Source organism: Euprymna scolopes, chromosome 8, assembly GCF_053919585.1.
Source record: "Euprymna scolopes isolate OS-2025 chromosome 8, ASM5391958v1, whole genome shotgun sequence".
In the NCBI taxonomy this organism is placed as follows: domain Eukaryota; kingdom Metazoa; phylum Mollusca; class Cephalopoda; order Sepiida; family Sepiolidae; genus Euprymna; species Euprymna scolopes.
This window is the reverse complement of record NC_136489.1, coordinates 30648848-30674185: the sequence shown is the minus strand read 5'-3', so window position 1 is coordinate 30674185 and position 25338 is coordinate 30648848.

The following is a 25338-nucleotide window of genomic DNA, read 5'->3' as shown; positions in this document are numbered from 1 at the left end:
ATGACATAATTTGACCGTCCATTTTAAAATCTAAATGAACTCAATATTATCCCATTCATAGTGGTAAAACCCCCAAACCATACAGTTAAAGGTTCTTATTGTTTCTGATTAATCTGCGCGATTAATTCAATAAAATATTTTTCAGAACTACTAACGACAAGTTATGCACTTATTATGAGGCTTATGTCTCAAGCTTCCTGACATGAGTTCACTTGCAAATAATTGTTACAGCTTTACCTTATCATGTGCTACAAAATAAAAAAATATATACTTTCCCTCTCTGTTCTGCTCTAACCAAGTATGCTGACCTGTTCCACAAATTCCAAAATCCTCAACACAAAATATCTCAAAAAAACAAAAAAAAAACACGAATAAACCTAGAACCCCAGCCTCCAACGTAGACGCCTACTACCATGTCTCCTTCTCCAACATCAGGGGTCTATGTTCTAACTTTTCAGAGGTTGAAACCCAATTACAGGAGACGAAACCTGACATATTATTTTTAAGCGGAACGGAATAAGGCCGATCACCTCCCTAGATGAGTTCATAATTAAAGGATACTCTAACTTAAGATCGCCACGGGCATGGAATATGTGCCTACATTAAAGATGGCTTCCCGTGTGGCAGAGATTTCTCCAGAGAAAACCATAATCTACCTTATATGTGCTTCTGGATTGAACTTGCCTACACCACCGCATTTATATTTGCCTTGTATCGCCCTCACAACAGCGGAGTTACTGTTTTTAAGTCTATATCAGAGAAAATTGACCACATCCTGTCTGCTCATCCCTCGGCTTACATTCACATTTGCGGTGAGTTCAATGTCCATAATGTGAAATGGCTGACCCACTAAAAAAGGACCGATAATGAGGGGAGGTTCTGTCATGATTTTTCCATTGACTATGACCTCACTCAGATTATTCGCGAGCCCACCCGTGTTCCCTATACGACCGGTCAGAAGGCAAGCATTCTAAACCTTTTTCTGTCCATTCCCCTGAGCTATGCTCATATTCCGTTACTTCTCCTCTGCGATCCTCCGACCACTGCGTTGTATCAGTTAAGATAAAAATGAAATATAATAAATCTACAGACGTACCTCTCCACCGTTCTGTATACCGGTACTCTATGGCGGACTGGGATAGCTTCCGTACATTCATATCTCATCTACCTCTCCATTCCATGTTTAAAAAGGATGCTTCCTCTATGGTATCAGTCCTGACCGATGGTAACGTGTAGGTATAGACCAATTCATACCATCAAAAAAATTCCAACAAAAACCTAACAGCCAGCCATGGTTCTCCCCTGAATGTGCTGCTGCCATCGCGCACAGAAATCACTTTTTCAATAGCTACCAACGTAATAGATGTACTGAGACTAAAGCTGCTTTCAGGACTGCCAGCAACCACTATAAAAGAGTAATAAAACATGCAAGAGAGCTATATGCTCAGTCTGTTAAATCCAAAGTAGCTGAGCAGCGGCTTGGTTCCCACCAGTTCGGGCAAATAGCAAACAGAATCTTGAACAGAAATGTTCGTTCTATCCCAACTATCATCAATGGACCTGAGATCCTCTCGTCAGCATTAGACAATGCCAGACTATTTGCCAAGAACTTTGCAGTTAAGTTTACCCTATGCGACAATGACCATCAACTCCCTGTATTTCCTCCTATAACAAACAACACGCTATACAACATACAAATATCTGTGCGTGAGGTCGCCAAGCTAATCAAGAACCTTTATTTCAGTAAAGCAACTGGCCCTGATGGCATTCCAGTTATAGTGCTGAAAAAGCTCCAACCAGAACTTGCCCCCATACTTACAAAACTGTTTAAGCGTTGCCTTAAGGAGAAGTGCGTCCCAACACCCTGGAAAACCTCATCAGTATGCACTGTATTTAAGAATTCAGGTGATAAGTCATCTCCCTCTCAGTACAGATCTATAAGTCTCCTGTGTGTCATGAGTAAGTTGCTGGAATCCATACTAAATACAGAAATAGTCAACCACCTCAGCAGAAATAACCTTCTTAGCGACACGCAATATGGTTTCCGTTCTGCTAGATATACAGCGAATGTGCTAACGGTTATATCTTAAAGGATTAACGACTCTCTCGACAGAGGCTTCCTTTCTAGGGCAATTGCTCTTGACATATCAAAGGCCTACGATAAGGTTTGACTTAAAGGCCTACTTAACAAGATTTCCAGCTACGGTATAACTGGAAATGTTTTCTCGATCATTAAATCATTTCTCTCTCATAGGCTCATAAGAGTAGTGGTTGATGGGCAGGAATCAGAGGCGCACAGTATTAATGCTGGAGTCCCTCAGGGGTCCATAATGGGCCAACTCTCTTCCTGATCTACATCAATGATCTCCCAAAACACATACTAAAATCTTTAGTTGACATCTATGCTGATGACACGGCTATCTATGGCAACACATCAAAGGCCGTAAATGATGATGTTCTCTCTGATTCTCTCTCCTCTGATCTTGAGCGCGTGGTATAGTGGGGGAAGAGGTAGCTGGTTACCTTTAATGCATCTAAGACCAAGCTCCTTTCACTGCATCATAAACGCTCTGTCCCCATTTGACATCAACTGGAATGGATGGCTCTCGTCTAGGGGAGGCCCAATGTTTTGATAAGCTTCTGGGTTTGCCTTTTACTCCTGATCTTAAATGGAACACATACATCAAGTCTGTGGCTAAGGTCGCTGGGAAAATGGTGGGATCCTTCTACCGCTCCAGAAGATATCTCACTAATGATGCAATTCTCTATCTATATAAAAGCCAAGTAGTCCAAAGATGGAGTACTGCTGCCACATCTGGACAGAAGCTGCTAAAACAGCCTATCCTCTCTTGACAGAGTACAAAATAGACTTCGTGGATTGGTGGGGGATGCTCTTTTCTCTTCCCTGCCACCTCTTTCCCACAGAAGAGACGTAGCGACCATATCTTTGTTCTATCGTTATTTCCATGGTGAGGGCTCGCTTGAGCTCCATTTTCTGGTCCTCCTTCGACAATCTTTTTAAAAAACACCCGACTAGCTTAAACCACCGTCAATAATTTTCCCCACTCCTTATCTGTGCCTAAATCAAAACGTAGATTCCATGAACAAAGCTCCTTTCTTAGAACTGCACGCCTGTGGAACTCTGTTGCGCTTGCGTGTTTCCCTCCCGACTTCAACCTGGATGTCTTCAAGTCCAACGTTAACAAATTCCTGATGAACCGCCCCCTTAAGTAATGACACTTTATCAATTCTCCAATACTATTATTACACTATCCCATTGATTACTGTACACACAATAACCCTTATGCCCGAGTGGCCCTTTTGCCTTGATAAGTGGTGAACTCCATGTAATATATATATATATATATTCTAATGTATAGTGCGCAATATCATATAAACAAGCAATCGTAATGTATATAAGCTTAGAAATTCTTCATTTATTCAGTGATATTTTGACTCATGTAAAAACTATAAGCAATGCTTAGAAGTAAAGCAATAATATGAAAGAGAACGCAACATAAATAAGAACAATATGAAGACAATGCTAATAGAAAGTGAATAAAGTAGGCATAAGACTGTAAGATAGGAGAGGGTGTACCATTTTCAAAATCAAAGGTATATTTTGTTTTTATGAACATTGCTATAGTTACTAGCTATTTCACATAAAAGAAAGATATGACGTGGCAACATAGATGAAAATGCCAATGTGGTTCTAAAACAATAAGCAGTAGTTGCTAGAAGCAAGATAAATAAGTAAGCTTTACATACCCTATTACACTCTTTTTCCATAGCTGGTTTCTATCGTTTAAGTTCAGTTTATCAAGGCAATGGCCAAAAGTAGATTGACCTCAAAACGATTTCACGGACTCTCAGCGATAAGTGGTCAATTGCACTACCATATACGAAATTAAATATTCTTTTTTTTATTTTTAAAGTTTAGAATTTTTTAGTTGAGGACTGATTGTTTCTATAACTTATATTGTTCGTATCTTGAGTGTTATTATTGCAACGTTTAAGTCGGATTATCTTCCGACCGTCCTAAGGCATGTTGGTGGTTGTTTTGAAAAAAAGGGAAAAATTACTGGTTAGATATTTTCGTATTTTTTTAGTTAGCGTGTATTGTTTCGTATTTGTGAAAAATTTGTGGACAACTCTAATAAACATCGACAGAGGAAAATCTCACTTTCATGGCCGAGATTATTATTATTATTATTATTATTATTATTATTATTATTATTATTATTATTTTACCCTATTTTCTAAGCGAAACTGCCACCTATTTTAATTTCTGAGCGAAACTTGCATTGGACAGACTATTTCCCTAGATAAGTTCGTAATTAAAGGATACTCTAACTTAACTTCTAAATCTGACCCCCAAGATCACCATGGGCATGGAATATGTGCCTATAAAAAATATGGCTTTTCATGTGGTAGGGAAATCTCCAGAGAAGATCCTAACTTACCCTATATGTGTTTCCGGGTTGCACTAGCACACACTACTGCATTTATATTTACTCTATATCGTCCCCACAACAGGGTAGTTACTATCTTTAAAAGCATATCTGAGAAAATTGACCACATTCTATCTGCTCATCCTTCAGCTAACATTCACGTATGTGGAGACTTCAATGTTCACAATATGGAATGGTTGATCCACTCAAACAAGACCGATGTTGAGAGAAGGTTCTGTCATGATTTCTTCATTGCTTATGACCTCACTAAGATTGTTCACGAACCCACCCGCGTGCCTGATACTGACGGCCAGTATGCGAATTTCACAACTTGCCCTGAACTGTTCAGTTTCCGTTCTGTCTCCTTTTGGATCTTCCAACCACTCTGTTGTATCAGTTAAGATAAAAATGAAATGTAATAAGTCCTCAGACGTACCTCTCCATCGTACAGTATATCGATACACTATGGCTGACTGGGATAGCTTCCGTACATTTATATCAGATCTACCTCTGTGTTCTATGTTTAAAATGGATGTGTCCTCTATAGTCAAACCTGACGGAATGGCTAATTGTAGGTATAGACCGCTTCACATTCTCGAAAAAGTTCCAGCAAAAACCTAACAGCCAGCCAGGGTTCTCTCCAGAATATTCTGCTGCCATTGCTCCCAGAAATCCCTTTTTCCCTTGCTTCCAACTTAATAATAGATGTATGGAGACAAATGCCACTTTCAGGATTACTAACAATCATTGTAAGAAAGGAATAAAGAACGCAACAGAGTTGTATGCTCAGTCCGTCAAGTCTAAAGTAGTTGAGCAGTGGCTTGGTTCCTAGCAGTTTTGGCAAATAGCAAAAAGAATTCTGAACAGAACCGTGTGCTCTATCCCAACTATTATCAATGGATCTGAGATAATCTCGTCAGCATCAGCCAAAACCAAACTCTTTGCAGCTAAAACTACCCTTTGAGACAAGGCCGCCAAACCCCAATATTTCATTTTGCATCAGAAAGCACGCTATGTGATATACAAATATCCGTACGTGATATTGCCAAGCTAATCAAAAACCTTAATTCTATTAAAGCAACCGGCCCTGGCGGTATTCTAATTATAGTACTCCAAAAAATTCAACCAGAACTACAAACTTACAAATTTGTAAATACTTACAAAACTGTTTAAACGTTGTCTAAAGGAGAATTGCTTCCCATCACCCTGGAAAATCTTATCAGTATGCCCTGTATTTAAGAATTCAGGTGATCACTCATCCTCCTCTTGATATAGGATAATAAGTCTCCTGTGCGTCATGAGTAAGTTGTTGGCATCTATGTTAAATAGAGAAGTAATTCAACATCTAAGCATCTGGTTTTTGTTCTGCTAGATCTACAGCAGCTGTACTTACAGTTATATCTCATACGATTAGTTAATCTCTCGACGGAGGCAACCTTTCTAGGGCAATTGCTCATGATATATAAAAGGCTTTTGATAGGGTATGGCGTAAAGGTTTACTTCACAAGATCTCCAGCAATGGTATAGCTGGAAATGTCTTCTCAATTATAAAATCAGTTCTCATTAATAGGTTCATAAGAGTGGTGGGAGAAAATCAGAAGCTCACAGTATAAATGCTAGAATCTCTCATGGGTCCATCCTGGGCCCAGCTATTTTCCTGATCTACATTAATGATCTTCCAAATCACCTTACATCATTCGTAGACATTTATGCTGATGACACTACCGTTTATGGTAGCACATCTAAGACAGTAAACGACCAAGTTCTCTCCGATTCTCTCTCCTCTTATCTTGAACACGTGGTACAATGGGAAAAAGAGCGGGTGGTCAATTTTAATGCATCTAAAACAAAGCTTCTATCTTTGCGTCATCAACATTCTGACCCTCATCTGGCAGCAATGTAAATGAATGGCTCTCGTCTACGGGAGGCCTCAAGTTTGGACAAGCTTCTGGGCCTGCTCTTTACTTCTAATCTTAAATGGAACAAGTACAGGAAATCTATTTCCCAGGCCGCTGAAAAAATGGTTGGATCCTTCTATCGACCCAGAAGATATCTCACTGCTGATGCAATCCTCTATCTATATAAGAGGCAGATATGTCCAAGAATTGAGTACTGTTGCCACATCTGGGCAGGAGCTGCTAGAAAGGACTTGTCCTGCCTTGATAGAGTTCAAAATAGACTTCGTAGCCTCGTAGATGTCCTTTTATCTTCGCTACAACCTCTATCTCACAGAAGAGAGTTTGCCAGTTTGTCTCTGCTTTATCATTATTTCAATGGAAAGTGTTCGACTGAGCTTCAGTACATGGTCCCACCTCGCCAAACTTTCACAAGAAACACCCGTCTAGTAGAAAACACTATCACTAACCCCCCCATTCTTTATCTGTGCCTAAATCTAAACGTAGATCCCATGAACCAAGCTTGTTTCTTAGAACTCCACGCCTGTGGAATTGTCTTCCGTTTTCCTGCTTTCCAGCTGACTACAATATGGTTATATTCAAGTCCAACGTTAACAAGTTCTTGATGAGCCGGTCAACATAAGTTTACAAATTTACCGAATTTCCATTAATAAATATCAGTATACTGTCCAATTCTCTACTATACACTCCTGACTCTTACCCTCGAGTGGTCTCTGGGACTTGATAAGTGGTTATGTTATGTAAAAACTCAATCATGTTTCGCTAAGGTAAAATAAAATCAACTTGTTTATAAAACATACAACGTAAGAATGATAAAAACACAAAATGGTTGAGCTGCGTCCTATCTAGCAATTACATGATCGTTTTCATCAAGTTCTAATCGAGACATTCTGTTACATAATTAAATCCTGCTCATATTTCACTATTTTACTATTTTACATGTTACTGATCATCACGATGTTAATCGAGCGTCTGCCTTACACTAACGAATACTCATCATTGAGTGGCGCCGCAACCTTGATAAGCGATGCCCCCAAGTAAAAAAATTAATTATGAATAAATAACGTCCGGTGTTTTTTTTCCGTTATAGGAACGTTGATTTAATTTGAATGAAATAAAATACGCATCAAGTGCAAATGAAAGCTAAATTACGACCAAATATTATGAGAATAACCAAATATGCTTGAAATTTATCAATAATTAATTAATAAACTTATTTATTTAATTATAATAAAACAAATAAATCTATACTGTTGATAAATTGCAAACAAGTAAAGAAAAATTAATTTCGTAATATTGCGTTGTAATGTGGCTTCAACCGCATCTGATGCGTATTTTATTTTACTTGCTGGGCTACCCGACATTTCTCAGAACCATATACACAATGAGAAAATTGAAGTTGATTTTGAAAATAATTGTTATTCTTTGGAGAGAGGAATTTTTAATGTGTATGCACCATTTGCTATTTCGAGCTAAATAATATTTTACCTACCCTTGGATGGCTATTACACATATGAAATAACTGTACCTTCCCTAGGACAGGTAATTTACAGAATGTATATGAACTATTTTTACGTTTTTGGGACGGGTAATTTACCACATATATTTAAAATATGTTTACCTTCCTTCGGACGGGCAATTTATATGCATATGTGAAACAATTTAACATACTCTCAACATGCATTGTACAACATATATGAAATAATTTCTCTTGCCACCAAGGCTACCATGATTTTAAGAAAATTGAAATCATTTTTAGAAGATGGATCATTAGGATTTCCAAAATAATACATGAATACATTGTGTTGGTTAATGAGTTCGCACCCCTTGCTTCATCATAAATTTCAACATTGCTGCATTTCTTTCCTCCTTCACTATCGGCACTATTATTGTCATTTTTTTAAGGTGCATAGCAGGATTTTAAAATTAATGCATAAATACATTGACAAAGTTAAGTGATTAGACAAGCCTTGCTTTATTATCAAATTCCACATTACTCTGTTTCATTTTTCCCCACTATCGACAATAAATTTTTTTTGGAAAAAGACATTTTCAGAGATTACTCAGCCGGCTTTACAAACAATTAAATGTGTTGAGAAGCTTTGTGATTAGGCAACCCTTGCTTCACTACAAAATTCCACATTACTGTGCTCTTTCCCTCCCTACTACTGACAGCATCATTTTAAGTGTAATGATATCATTTCTTGACCATAACTCAGCAGGTTTTCCATATAATTATAGAAATGCATTGATGCGAATGATCATTAGACAACGTTTACTTTACCACAATTTTCAATATAAATATAGTTCTCCACCCCACTTACTACCACAACCGCCAACAACACATTAGTAAGAAAAACGATGTCATTTCCTGAATATGATTCCATAGTTATTCCATATTTTTGGAATATGACATTGTGCGAGATTGCACCACCCCAAAATGGACATTACTCTCTCCAGCTCCACCCCAAAAGTGAAGGTTTGTTAATTCATAGAGAACTCCAAAGTACGTAGAAAAGCAAAATAATCGTGTCTTTCTACTCACCACTACAACTGTGACGTCATTCCCAGAAGTTAACATTGAAAATTCAGAAAAAATATTGTTGATTACACACAGAAACTGATAAATTTCTGGGCTTCTTATTTCATTACAAACAGACCAATCAATTAACTCACATTAAATTATTTTGATAAATTCTTGGATATTTTACTAATTCCGACAATCATTTTACATAATTTTAACCCAACGAAATATAATAATATAGATGTATTGTCTGGGTTGATTGTTTCATTACAAACACATCCATCAATTAACTCACATTTCATCAGTTTTCATAATTCCTGGATATGTTACTAATATGGACAAACATTTTTCATAATTTTCATCGATATTATCGCACGCTCTTACGAAAACAATAACTTTGATATATAGTCTAGGCCGATTAATTCATTACAAATGCACCAATCAATCAACTTACATTTCCTCATTTTTCATAATTCTTGGATATATTACTAATTTCGACAATCATTTTTTTTATAATTTAACCCATATTATGCCCCCCCTTACGAAAATAATAACTTTGATATATTATTTGTTTTTTTTTATTTTATTACAAACACACCAATAGATTTATTCTTCTTGGATATGTTACTAATTTCCACAATCATTTTTTTTTATAATTTAACCCATATTATGCCCCCCCCCCCTTACGAAAATAATAACTTTGATATATTATTTGGGTTGTTTATTTTATTACAAACACACCAATAGATTTATTCTTCTTGGATATGTAACTAATTTCGACAATCATTTTTTACATTTGTAATCAACGTTATCGCCTACCCCTTACTAAAATAATAACTTTGATATATTGTCTGGGACGATTGTTTCATTACAAACAGACCAATCAATTAACTCACATTCCATCATTTTTCATAATTTTTGGATATGTTACTTATTCGACAATCATTTTTTTATAACTTTAACCTACATTATTGCCCCTCCCTTATGAAAATAATAACTTTGATATATTGTCTGACGTTATCGCCCACCCCTTACTAAAATAATAACTTAGATATATTGTCTGGATCGATTATTTGATTACAAACACACCAATCAACTCACATTCCATCATTTTTCATAATTTTTGGATATGTTACTAATTCGACAATCATTTTTTTATAACTTTAACCTACATTATTGCCCACCCCTTACTAAAATAATAACTTGGATATATTGTCTGGATCGATTATTTGATTACAAACACACCAATCAATTAACTCACACTTCACCATTTTTCATAATTCATGAGTATATTACTAATTCCGGTAATTATTTTTTTTAATTGTAAGATACATTATCGCTTTACACTTTACGAAAAAAATAACTTTGATATATTGTCTGGGCCGATTATTTTATTACAAATGCATCAATCCTTATATAAAAATTTTATGATTTTTCATTATTCCTGGATATGTTACTAATTTCGGCATTCATTTTTCATAATTTTAATTTACATAATCACCCCCTCCCTTACAAAAATAATAACTTTGATATATTGTCTGAGTTATTTATTTCATTAAAAACACATCAATCTATTTATTCACATTTCATCATTTTTCATGATTCTTGAATATGTTACTAATTTCGACAACCATTTTTTATAATAGTAACCCACATTATCGCAACCCCTCTTATGAAAATAATAACTTTGATATATTGTTCAGGTCATTATTTCATTAAATATATCAATCAATTAACTCACATTTCCTTATTTTTCATAATTCTTGGATATGTTACTAATTTCGACAATCATTTTTTATAATTATACCCAACATAATACCCCTATCCTTGCGAAATGATAATTCTGATATTTTGTCTGGGTTTATTATTTCATTACAAACACACCAATCGATTAATTCACATTTCATTACTTTTCATAATTCTTAGATATGTTACTAAGTTCGACAATACTTTTTTTTATAATTTTAAGCCCCCACCCCTTACGAAAATAATAACTTTGATATATTGTCTGGGTCGATTATTTCAATAAAAATTACACCAATCAATTAACTCACATTTCATCATTTTTCATAATTCTTTGATATGTTACTAATTTCGACAGTCAATTTTATAATTTTAACCCATCTTATTGCCCCCCCCCTTACGAAAATAATAATTATGTAATAATGTCTTTTAAAAATATACATTAAATAAAGTAATTTTTTAAATCGTAAACTGTTTCAACCATTTCCGGCACTGGCTTCTTATCTCCCACCACACTGTTATAAATATAGATTAAATAAATTAATGTCTAAAACGTTAAATGTTGCAGCCATTTCCGGGACAGACTCTGTAAGTCCCAACCCACTGTTAAAGATATAAATGAAATATAGTAATGTTTAACTCGTAAACGGTTTCGGCCATTTACTGGGCTGATTTCATGTCCCCCACCTCTCTGTTTTAAAAACGTACATGAAATAATGTAATGTCTAAATCGTAGTTTCAGTTTTTAATATAAAAGTAATTTTGAGATCGTAAACTGCTTCAGCCGTTTCCGTGTGCCTGACTCCGTATTCCCACTTCTTTTTACAATATATATGAAATCAAGTATTTTTGAGATCATAAGCTGCTGCTTCAGCCATTACCGGGACTTACTGCATATTCCCCTCCCCACCCCTTAAAATATATGATGTGTTGGTTATTTTTTTATTTTTGGAGGAGGTAATACCTGGTAGAAAACTATATTACGCTTACTTGGCCTTTTGGATAAGATCAAAGTGTAGTATCTGTCATAATGCAGCATTTCAGCGAAATCATCTACTGGCCCCCTCTCCATAAACAGAAAAAGTGGTGGTAATGCTTGGGAGAATGAACCGGCACTAAATCACCACACCCCAACCTTACCTAAAAATGAAGGTTTGGTAATCCCTGGCAGCATCCAGAGTTCTATTTAAATCAACATAATCGTGCTTGTCCCCCACATCACCAACACATGACATCACTTCCGGAAAACGTTTTTGGAAATACATGATTTCATTATAAATTGTTTGTATTTTTTAATATGTGTACTACACTGTAGAAGCATCTTATTTAAAATTAATGCTACTCAAAAATAAATATTTCAAAGTGCAGTTATTGATTAGGCAACACTTGCTTTACACTAAACTAATCAAGAAATTGGATTGAGAAACAGATCTTAAGTTAAATTTTCACATTAGGTCCACCTCCACAATTTTCTTTTAAATGACGACTTTTAAAGGTTTTTACTATGCTGAATACGAAAATCGCATTGAAAATTTGCAGAAATAAGTAGTTATCGAGATATAAAAAGTTGAATTATGCATTGTATTCTTTGGCGACCATCATTTTTACGCGCGTGCGCTCAGCATAAACAAATCTACTCTTCTATGACTGACACTGCACGTGCGTAAAAAAGATGGCCACTAAAGAATACAGTGCATAATACAACTTTTTATATCTCAATAACTAATTATTTCTGCAAAATTTCAATGCGATTTTCGTATTCAGCTTGTTGTCGAAAACCTATAAAAGATGTCATTTAAAATAAAATTGTGGAGGTGGACCTAATCTAAAAAAAATACTGATCTTAATGCTAACTAATACTAACAAAAATAGAGATAATACATGTGAGTTTCTTATTTAATAAATTGTTAGGTGAAAGTACAGAATAGTTTAAATAATACCTTCCCCTCCCCATATTAAGAATGGCTTTCTAAATAATCGCGTTATTTCAGCACTGTCCGTATTCCGTATGTCATTCCCACTCCTCTTCTTAAAATAATGTATGAAATTAAGTAAATATGAGATCGTAAAAATATTTATAGTTTTTTTTTCATACTTACAAATTTCAAACCGCGAATAAAATGTACGCATGGTTTCGTTATTTTTTTATTTTAATTTTTTTTTTTTAATATAAATGCATTAAAAACTGAGTTGGTGTAATTAGTTAAAATGGAAATTAAAAAGAACCGAGCGTTCCAGCCCGAGAAAAAAAAAACGAAAGTACGAACGTGCGCATACAAAACAAAATGTCGACTAATGTTTAATGAACATTTTATATGTACATTTGCTGATGTCTGGATGCGATATGCACGCATGTAAGCAAATATATAAACCACCCTTGGTGCATGAATATTATTTCCTGAGAATTGCAGTGCTATGTAACCAGTAGTTTAATAGTTTACCTGTTAAATATTTACACACATATTCGTCCACTGTTTTATTTATATAGATAAATAAATACACATATCGAAATATAAAGGGTTTTTAACGAAAGATCTTTCTCAAAATTGTCAAATTCAGAATTAAACACCTGAGAAAGTTTGATAGAGAGTAGAACGATGAAACTGCCGCTCTAGAAAAGACAACATGATTCCATTTCCGTTTTTCGGTTCTCTTATTTTGTTGTTACATTTCATCTGCTAGTTGGCCAGTTGTGTACAAATCGCAACCGCGATTAAAGCCTTCTATTATGCCTGAAAGTGGCATAATATTCAACGAATGGGATCAAGAAGCACCGCAGTACAACTCATGTTCTCTACCAATCCAAGTAATGAAAACAGGACCATTGCCAGCACCCTCAAAATGCTAATCCGGACAGTTCATCGTTTGAAGGTGCAGATGAACGAAGTTTTCAGACAGCGCTATGGTATTTGGTGTGGTTTTATGCGAGGGCCACATGATGCCAGGTTACAAATTCGAAGTTGGCGTTAAAGTGTACCTGGAAGTATTTAAGGGTGTCGTGATCCTCAGCTGCAATCAGGTAACCGCTGACAGACCCTAGGTGTGGAAGCAAGACTCGGTGCCGGCCCACAAGTCCAAAGAGACCCAGGCTTGGCACCAGGAGTGCTACGACTCTGTACTCTTCTCTTACTAGCCCCCTCCTCCCCCGATATGAACCAACTGAACTATTTCGTTTGGTCGTACGTCAAAAACATCATAAATATGAGCTCCTATAACACCAAACTAGTGTAATCTCCGCCATCCACAATCGCTTATGGAAAAGGTATGCCCCCAGTTCCGGACCTATATCGAGGCGGTGATTAAAGCTGAAGCCGGCTATATTGAATAATGTCAGCTCTTCTACTATGTAATTGAATTTGAAGACGACTACGTTTCAAACTGCGGGAAAGAATATCTACGATAATTTATCCACAGAACGTAGGACATTCAAAATAATATGGATCTCTGGATACTTTCACTAGACACGTGGGGAAAGAAGAGAATGACATTTTCCTATCGGATTTAGCAGTGAGATCTTGCTATGATTGTCTAATGAGGAGGAACTAGAAATTGGAGCCCAGCCGAGCATATCCATACTTATAACGCTCCAGATTAGAATATCATATTGAATCTAAAATTTACTTTAATTAATTGTGATATTTTACGTCGTTAGTGAGATGAAAGCACTTGTTACTAATTAATAATGTTTCGTCAGTGTCCGTTGTGTACCGAGAGGTGCCATATTGCGCGCGATGAAAACATTTCCTGGAATTTGAGAAACCATTTATTTCGCATAATGTAGGAAAACATGAAAGCGAGATTCTTGATTTGGCCACCAATGATAATCAGCTAATGCATCTTATGATTTGATAAATTACACTTCACCGTGCCATTATTTACTTTAAATGAAGCAATTGTGATTATGTTAAGGTCAACGGTTACACAAGAAATTAAAATACATTATCGCTCTCAGTCGTTTTATTACACATGAGATATAGGGCAACCAATTGACGATTCCTATTTTAACTAAATATTTAATCTGCCTTAATTAGAGAAGTTAATAAAAATAAACAAGACACATTTTTTTGTAAATTTGAGGAAAAATTCACCGTAAAATAGCTTGGTGTCTGCTTTAGACAAATGGTCAAATATTGTTTACAATAAGCGTTTTGTCAAATATAACTAACGTTAAAAACTACTCGTGTTCGCTTTTTTAGTGACATCATCTTTAGATGGACGTAAAGAAAATAAAAAACTGTTTCTATGCTTGTTATTACGTTCCTCATCGGAACTGAGTAAATTTTAATTTTGAAAATGTTTCTAAGTTTTTAAGCTTACACAATCCAATTGAAACATATTTTACATCAAAAGGAAATCTCTATATGCCTTATTAAGATTTATAATTGGTTTGATCAAGATTAGTAATTTGTACAATTTTGATTTTTTTTAGGATATTTCTTTGATCTTGGATGTCATTCTCACACAGACCTGGCTAGTTAAACCTCCGGTATTCTAGAGGTTCGCATGGTCAAACTCGGGTACCGCTAAGTGAACTTTATATAAAACAGGGTTTTACTCTGTTAAAGTGCGCCATAATCTGATAAGAATATTAAGTAACTCGCAATTATAATCTCATATATTCCGTGTTCAGGGTTCAATCACAACCGTATCACTTAAACAAATTATGAATTTATACTTATACCCTTTGCGACAGATGTATTTGCGAAAGTTTTCCGGTAGTTGAATGCTTATTTCTCAATAGGAGCAATACGAATTCTTCAGGTAAACATTGCTTAAGAGGGTCCTCAAGTCATGGCTAATTGAACGATATCGAACTATCAACGTAGATTAAAAAAACGTTCACAAATTGATATCATTTCCGCATTTGAAGAATGTCGCGGATTACATCGTCCATCACTTTGTAGTAATAACATTGAAGATACGGAGAATGATTAAAAAATTCCAAATGAGCAATGTATATTAATTCTTTTATATGACATTAAACAGAGAAACTGGATTTATTTTAAATATTTGTGAGAAAATACATTGTCTTCCCAGTTTATGTGGATTGTTTTACGGTACCATAAGGGGGGTTAGCCTTGCGGCGATAATATATTGTCTCATGGGCTAATACCATCGGCATTGTTTGATGTGGCGTCGCCTACTTTTGGTTTATTTCTTGAAACGCGAGCTCATGGAATTCGATCCCCCCCTGAAGGCAACTAATGTGATCAAAGTGTTTTCGTAAACTTGGCAGTATCTCCCCAACGCTAAAATTATTTATCCAGTCATATTAACTGTGTAGTTTATAATTGAGAAATTAGCCGTAACAATGAAAAAACACGGAAAAGAAAAAAAACTAAAGATGCAGTGTAGAATATTAACGAAAAAATATTCTTAATTTACGTTTAATGTAACAATCTATTTCCTTAAAACTTGCGTTACAGGAACACGACGTTTTCTAGAGGTAAGGGAGTTTTCTGCTACAAGTTCTAAATGGGCATTAAGGATTTTAAATTCTACTCTGATCAGGCAGTACGTGATCTCGTCAGTTAAATATTTACGTCAGCCAACCCTAGAATAACAAAGTTTTTGTCTTCGCTTTAATGTTATATATAGAAATGTTATGAAGAGAATGCTATCACTACTCATTCTGATATCGACTTAAATTACAAGATCACGAAACAAAAACCTTTTAACTTGCATATATCGAAAATATCAATAGGACTTGCCGTTCATAATTTCCATTTAGTAAAAATAATATAAACAGAACAAAATACTGTCAACAACTCACACAATACCAGAGTCGCATTTTTTTCAGAGAGGCAAAATCAAAGGCAGAAGAGAGTCTGATACATCGAAAGCTTATAGGTTCCGTTTGTTTGTATTTGAAACGGACGGTACCAATTGTATTCATATATTTTTTAACTCACGTCTACCCTTAATAAGGCATATCGCCACTTGGGCGTAAGGGTTTCGAATTGAAACCAGGCTTAGGAAAGATTTACTTTATATAAAATTTCTGCATATAAGTACAGTCAGTAAGGCATGCATCACGAATGAAATCCCAAAGTCTAGTTGTTCGAGAGAAGAAACTATTAGAGTAGAAAGCTTTCTAGCATTTAGACACTCAATAGTGAAGGGTGATATTTTGTTGCCAAGCGGGTTTGCCAGTGATATATACCTCGAGCTGTATGAATTGAAACGAGTTCATCAGAGCACATTCCACTAAAAATATCTGTAAAATAGGCACAGAATTACCACATTACTGCAGCGATGGGAAAGGGGCTGGGGCTTAGTTGACACATTTGGAAATATAAGATTGAAAACTCTTTTTCAGACCTTATTCAAGAAGGAGAGATTAGCGGCAGATGAACCAGCTCAAACGCATGGGAATATCGTGGTCTTGTAGAAGTACAGAATACTCTCAGTCCTTTAGTTCGTTAGAGAGAACCCATCTTCTTTGTAGCAATTTTCGCAATGCCTTCAATGTATATGTTCTAGTCCATATTCCCCGTGTATGTTAGGCCAAGGAGTTTGAAATGAGAATTCTCGGGTATTGTTTTATTTGCAATGGGTATCGGTGGTTGGAAAGGCATCTTGTAATTGGTAAAAAAAAAGCTTATTATTACTAGGATAAAATGTTACCATCCACTTACGGTCCCATTCAGCTTCGGTCTGGACGTTATTTTCTAACGATTCTACAATGTCTTAGATTTATGTGCATCCCTTCTTTTCTTGTGGATGTTATAGATCGTTTGATCATCAGCAAATATACCCATCCCGGACACAATATTATCAGGAAGGTTGTTTATGAATATCAGATAAAATAATGGTCCAAGGATCGACCTCTGAGTGACTTCCTCATTAATTGTATGCTGCTTTGATATATCTCCATCAATGAGAACCTGAATTGTCCCATTGTCTAAGAAGGATCAATATATGTTTAGTATACATTCAGTCATACCACACAATCTTATTTTCATTAGCAGCACTTCTTGCCATATTTTGTCAGAGGCCTTGGATATATCCAGGGCTAGAGTCCTGCTTCGCCTGCCTTATCCAGTGCATGGCATATTCGTTCAGAGATGACTGTTAAAATATCGGCATTAATTAAATCCATACTGTTAATAAGAGAGAAGATTAGCTTTTGCAAGGTGGTAGGCTAGTGCTTGATTAATTAATGTATCAAAGATTTTAGCGAAGAGGGGGGGACTGATATGGCGATAATTTAGAGGGCCAGTCCTTTTGCCAGAATTCTTGTACACTTGTACAACAAAGGTCATCTTTCAGCAAGGCATTTATTGTAGAGCTTAGAAAGTACGGGGGCTTGCTGAGTTAAGCATTCCTTAATTAGTATAACAAGGATAAGACCAGGTCCACACGTCTAAGATTTGTTATAATATCACGTGATTTTGACATCGTCAAGTGTAGCTTCAGTCTGCACATTTGGGAAGGAGTTGTTTATTGGTTCTAAAGTAAAGTTGGTTGCGAATCTCCGGGTAAGCAGTTCCGCATTCTCGGTTGTCGAGCAACCTCTGACTGCTGGATAGTGGGGAAATTACTGATTGCCTTTGTTCAGTCCACTATTATAAACTTTCAAGAAATCACGATTTCCTACAGTTTGAGATTCTATGCGTTTCCTAGTTATGTCTGCATGCTTTCTTTTGGCTGTCGCTATTTCCATCTTACAATGATTTCTAGCACCTATATTTTTTAATCTTTGACCTATGCTGTACGAACCCGCGAATTCGTGCTGTCTGTGTGCAATGGCAGCTGTAAATCTGTAGTGAGACAAATAATTGCAGCATCTATATGCATAAATGAGACCCTTATTTTAATTATCTTAATCAGGCACTGAGCTAAACTTATCTATAACTTATATATATGCCATTGCACAAAGACAACACGAATTTCGCGGGTTCGTACAGCATAAGTCAAAGATTAAAAAAATATAGATGCTAGAAATCATTGTAAGATGGAAATAGCGACAGCCAAAAGAAAGCATGCAGACATCCCGGCTGTGCTATTAAAAAAAATGTTCTGCCGAGGTTGCTCCAGTTCTGTCCAAACTTTACAATAAATGCCTTAACGAATCTTGTTTTCCCGACTGCTGGAAAACCGCCTCTGTGGTACCAGTCTTCAAAAATTCTGGTGAAAGAACTGACCCACTAAATTATCGCCTCATTAGCCTCCTCCCGCTTTTCGCCAAAATATTTGAGTCCTTAGTTAATCAAGTCCTAGTCCAGCACCTAACAGCTGCTAAACTCCTGACTGACAAACAATATGTATTCAGGCAAGCCCGTTCAACAGCAGATATCTTAACTGTAGTTTCTGAACATATATACCGTTCATTGGATAAAACAGGGGAGGGTAGAGCGGTGGCTCTAGATATATCTAAGGCTTTTGACAGGGTATGGCACACCGGTCTTCTAAGGAAAATTAGATCATATGGAATCACTGGAAGAATTCATAATGTAATTAAATCCTTCTTAAGTAATAGAAAAAATCAAAGTTGTCCTTGACGGACATACATCCAAACAATATGACATAAATGCGGGAGTACCTTAGGGGTCTATCCTTGGACCTCTATTATTCCTGATATTCATAAATGACCTCCCTGATAAAATTATTTCGGAGATCGGTATATTTGCCGATGACACCACTCTCTATAACAGATATGAGGGGAAAACAAATGAAGACATATCCAAGGAAATGGCAGAAACACTAGAGGATGAGCTCCAATCCATAGTGGAATAGGGACAAAAATGGTTGGTCACATTCAATGCTGCTAAGACTAAGCTTGTTTCCTTCAATAACTACAAGAAACCTTCTATACCACCAATAGCAGTGGCCAAGAACACATTGCCTGAAAGTACTTCTTTTAAACTCCTCGGCCTAACGTTTACAGGGAATATGAACTGGAATAGATACATTGAGAGCATTGCCAAGGCTGCTGCAAGGAAGGTTGGCTCCCTCTACCGTGCTAGAAAACTACTTCCGCCTGACAGTATCCTATACCTCTATAAGGCAACCATTCGCCCATGTATGGAGTACTGTTGTCACATCTGGGCTGGTGCATCTACTGCTTGCCTCTCGCTCCTGGACAGGGTTCAAAAGAGAGTTGCCAACCTGATAGGTCTGGAACTGTCATCTAGGCTTCAGCCTCTGTCATCGACGAGATGTTGCATCCCTCTGCCTGTTCTACAAATACTTCAATGGTGAATGCTCTTACGAACTGCAAACACTTGTACCTCCCCGACGTAACTACCCCCGACAAACCCGACAAGCTACTAAGTCTCATCCCTTTACAGTAGAGATCCCTAGGTTCAAGAAAGCCTTTTACTCCCATAGTTTCTTCCCCAGAACTGCGGGTCTTTGGAACTCCCTTCCGGGATTCTGCTTTCCCAACTGCAATGATATTCAGAAGTTCAAGTGTAATGTTAACAAACCTCTTTCTTCTCTTCTCCCTTCATAATGACACCGCTAATTAAGTCCCTAATAGTAGCCCCCTGCTTCAAAGTGGCACTGTGCCTTGTTTGGGGTGAAAATTGAATATATATATATATATATATATTTAACACCATTACATATACAAATACGTAAGTGTATATAGAAAAAGTTTGTGTTTACTGTAAACTTTTACGCAATTATAACGCAAGTATAAACCATGTAGAATATCTGTATGGATATAATTACGCATAATACTAAACTAAAGATGATCATTCCATAACAAACCGAAAAAGACTAACAGGGATTCATGAAAATGAATGTTTAAAAGAATATGCAAATTAACTAGATCTTTTGGATTAATCAGCCACAACTAGAACCATAAACGTTCATGGAACGTAATAAACAGTTAATAATGAATAGTTTGAGTGGTTTAACACTTTTAATGGGATAATATTGAATTCATTTTGTTTTTAATATGGACGGTTACATTATGTCATATAGGAATGTTATATTTTAATTTTAAATAAATAGAAAAATGGGTTTAATATAAATATCAATACACACACAAAAAACAATTTAATAGGAATATATATATATATATATAATATTTAATAAATATATATGAATTATATAATATAATGAAATATATTGTAAATTATGCATGATTATTCTGCCATTAACATTATTTATGAAGGCGTTACATATTACGTTCGCCATCTTTATTAAATTATTTATGTTAAATATAGATTGAGCAGAGAAAAACATACATAAATCCAACTCATCTTGTTTGCAGAAACCTTCGTCTTCTGCATATGGCGGCTGCTGCTGCCGCTGCTAACCCAGCGTCAACAGCTCTGTTATGCACTCTGTTAATCTTAAAGGTAAAATGTTAGTTATTAGTGTTGGTACGCTTAACACAATCATGAATCAGAAAATATTAATTGGGGGGGTACGGCATTGTTATCGGTATTGGAATCGAGAAAAAAAGGTTACGTCTGTTCTCGATGTTAAAACGATTCTTTTAATTATGCCATTTTTGTCGTTACCAAAAACTGAATTTTCCATCGCTTCTATTCATGATAACATGGTGAAAAGATAAACATTTTTTATTTATTTCATAAAATCTTCAGATCATGTTTGTAACTGTATATTTATATGCGTATATTACTCGAAGATTTACATCTACTCCCCAAATAATAACTGTTTAGCAAACTATTTAGAAAGTTAAAAGAGTTAGAATCAGAATCAGTAATCCTGTCAGAATCAAACATTTAAAACATTATTAATTATTGTATTGGAATCGGAAAGAGGTAATTGAATCGTTACCCCACTAATAAGTATAATATTACACAAAATTTAGAATTAATGCATGTAAAGTAATTAAATACTGAGAAGTAATTTAGAAAATTAATTTAAACTTGAATTAATATTTAAGATAATGAATAGGTAGTAAAAATCTACAGACTTTTCACTTTTTACCGATTATATTTTTTGTCAATTCTCTTTCAAATTAAAAACGTGTTGACTTAAAATACATAAAACATTAATGCTATTCTTTCTTCTCTTCATTTTCAAAACTCAATCATGTTTTGTAAAGTAAAAATTAAAATCCCTTACCTAACAATAAAAAAAACACCAGTAATAAATATGTACACATATATAAAACTTAAAGACTGAATATCTGAAACTTAAAAGGTTTGATATGTATTTAAATAAGACAACCAGATTTACTCGACGAATAAATACCTGAAGATTTGAAGTAGAAAAAGTTTCCTAAATTACTGAATTTGGCAGAAAAAAAACCCCGAAAGTATTGCAATGCCGTAAAATAAAACATCCAGTCACCATTAAAAATATTTTAAGATTTAAACTCCATGATTCATAAACATATTTATCGAAATGAATAAAACCTGAAATGGTTGATATGCCGTAAAAACAACCAAACTATACAACATGAATAAATAGTTGAATATAGAAAGAACGTGAAACATTAATAACAAAAATATCAAAATGAAATAATTTACCTTCTAAATAACGCTAAAATGTGTGTCATGCCGTAAAACAAAACGAACAAATATTGGATATAGAAACCTGGCGACGTACATTTGAAAGCAGAGGTGTGCACACACGCACATTCCAGATGGAGTTGATCTACATTTTTGGTGTCCCATAAAAATGATCAGAATTCACCTTATCACGAAAACAAAGAACTATTTAAATTCCAAGACCAAGTTGTGAATTGCGCAATGTAAGATCGAAAAGAAGAATGCCATATATTGGTGTTTACATTTCTAGGAATGCCAATTTGTGAATATATAAAAGAAAAAAAACAACAGAAGATAGACGAGAGCAAAAACAGGAGCTAGTGTGGTTTGACATCTTGTCACCTTTTTATTTGCTAGCCATACACCAAGCAACCCCTTACAACTAACGTATTTCTTTGTCCATGAACTAAAAATTTAATTGTAAATAAAACTTATACTTTGAAATTCGTCTCTGTTTTTTTTTTTTTGTAAAATAGCAGAACAATTGTTACTGTGCATATATTATATACATTACGTGTACATTCAACAACGCTACGCAAATAATCAAAGCTAATACTCACTAAAATGCATTTAAGAATTTGATAAGCTAAACCTCTAAGTCTTGGTAGAACAACTAATATGGAACTGGATAACCACTGTCTGTTGCTTGTTCCAATTAAGTTCTCAGTCAACTCATTGTCTATAGAAATACACGTTCTCTCTTCAAAAATATGTTTGGAGATGATGTTCCTCTTATTTCATTTAGAAAACTGAGCGTCTTTCAAGATAAAAAGATGGCTAAATTATACGACGAAACCAGAAATTCAAATGTCGAGATAGCATTTATGAAATTAATATAAAATTGAAAAAAAATGATTAATAAATAAACGAATTGCTATTAAAAACGATGTGGGTGATAGCAGAGAAATTGCAATTCAATTAGCGATTTTGTTAGGATAACATTTAACATTTGAAAAAATCAGGCGATGTTGGTAGGTCGCGTGTTGGTGTACGTGGCGGCTGCCGGATGTGAGGCTATAACCATTAATATATTATCGCTGTATGACAGCCCCAAGCGCCCCTTGTTTCCCTTGACCCATTAAATCTTTATTTAATTGTTTTCCTGATCAGGGGAGGTGGTCGCCTGTCAACGTTGTGGTTTGAATAATGAGCGCTAAAGAATGCGTCGAGGAAACCGTTTTTGCATCGTATAGAGTTAGTACTTCCGATCAGCTGGCTAATCTTGTCAAAGAGGAGGACACAGAATGATTGGCAGGAACACACGCATAGAACTGCGTGGTCTTTGGTAGAAACATCAGCACTTGAATATATTAATAAATATTTGACAAAATCTTTATCTTGAGTAGTAGGAGTAGTAATAGTAGTAGTAGTAGTAGTCTATTGCTTCCAATGTTGCTATATGTCTATGCTGTTGATGAAAGCTTACTGAAAACAGATACTACACTTAGAAAATATATTTATTTTCAAAAGTTATACAAAAGTCGTCAATAATCTCGAGGAAAGACCATTCAAAATGTGGGGAAGTGAATCTTTAGTTATTTTTTACCATCTTTTAAATCGTCAAAACTATAGCTAATTAGAGTTTTTAAGCGCTATAATACCACCATAATACCACCATAATACCAGCTTCAATCATACGGTCGTCCTACCTTAGATTCCCAAATACGTTTTATTCTACACTTTGATCTTTAGCTGAAAGACCAACGGATCATAAAATTATTTGGTCGATAGAATGCTGGGAATTACACATGAATGTATATATTTTTGAAAAAAAAGTTTACAAAACTAACTTAAGCACAAGACCAATCAAAGTGTGGGAAGGGAATCTATGGACATCCTTGTCACTAAGTTTTTTATTGTCTAAATAATTCCTAGCAAAAGTTCTCACTACCTATAATACGCATCTACGCCAAGGTTTGTCCTACGTAAGATTCTTGAATCCATTAGTTTTTATTATTATTATTATTATTATTATTATTATTATTATTATTATTATTATTATTATAGTATGATATATATAATATCTGTATAAATAAAATTTAAAAAAATATTTTTAATAAATAAACTACGCGTTAATCTTAGAGAAGAAGATAAATTAACCGTAAACGTTATTAGATTACTGGCATGTTGAATTACATTTTGTCAGCACAGTACAACAATGGTGGAATGAATTAGGCGTGAGGTAAAAAGAGATGTAGAACGAATAAAAGTAACAGGAGGAGAGGGAATAAAAAAAAGATACAGAATCGGCTAAAGTGATGGAGAGGCAAGGATATTATTTCACTTTTTTTAATTTTATATAGTCCTGAGCAATGCTTTTATTCTTTTGACTTGAATTGATTTTATGTCTATTTATTTAAGTATCATTAATAAGAATGTCATTTTTTCATAGTGACTGTAGTCAGCTTAAAAGGAGCCCATAGTATGTGTCAGAGGCGAGCAGTTCTAAGCAAAACACTTTTAGTTTTAGAAAGATAAGGAAAGAGAATGGAAGACTATTGACAGTTGTTTTAGCTAGACGACTTTTATCTGAATGTGATAAGAGAGATACGGCTGCAAATTAGAGAGGAAAGTGCATTTGAATCACTTAACTGATAACAGAATACGAACAGATTGCCGTGTAGACGAGTGTATCTATTGATCCCAACATGCAGAAAATTCATCGACCGAACCTCACAAGGAGGCATCAGGATCATCGCGTATTTACTTGACGCTACTAGCTCCTCTAAACACTCAATATTCGGATAAAAGCTTCGAGCCCGCCCTCACATCGTTAAATCATCACGATATTCGATCGGACATTCTGGCGTTTTGTATATACCTACAAAAGCGTTTGTTATAATTTAGTTGTTGAAATGAGATTTCCGTAAATTGCGACTACAAAGTAAATTTTCAGATGACATTTAAATCTACTCATCATGTTCTTTCAATCTTGCATTGTCTTTTTAAACCAGTAACTCACGTGGATTTTGGATTATTATAAATTATTGTGGTAGACCTAGAGAGGGCCTACCTCAGAAACGGGGGAGAATCTGTCTCGGCAGGATGCTGAAAGACAGAAAAAGAAAAAAAAAACAGGCCAAGATGGCAGCTTTTGTCTTTTAAAGCCTCCGGTCACGTGTAGATCTCGAGCAGTCTCGGGTGGTATATGCAAATTGGGTGTGCCCTAAACATTATAAAACGCGAGTCGCTGGGAGGAGTGGGAATGCGTTTAAGATATACGAATA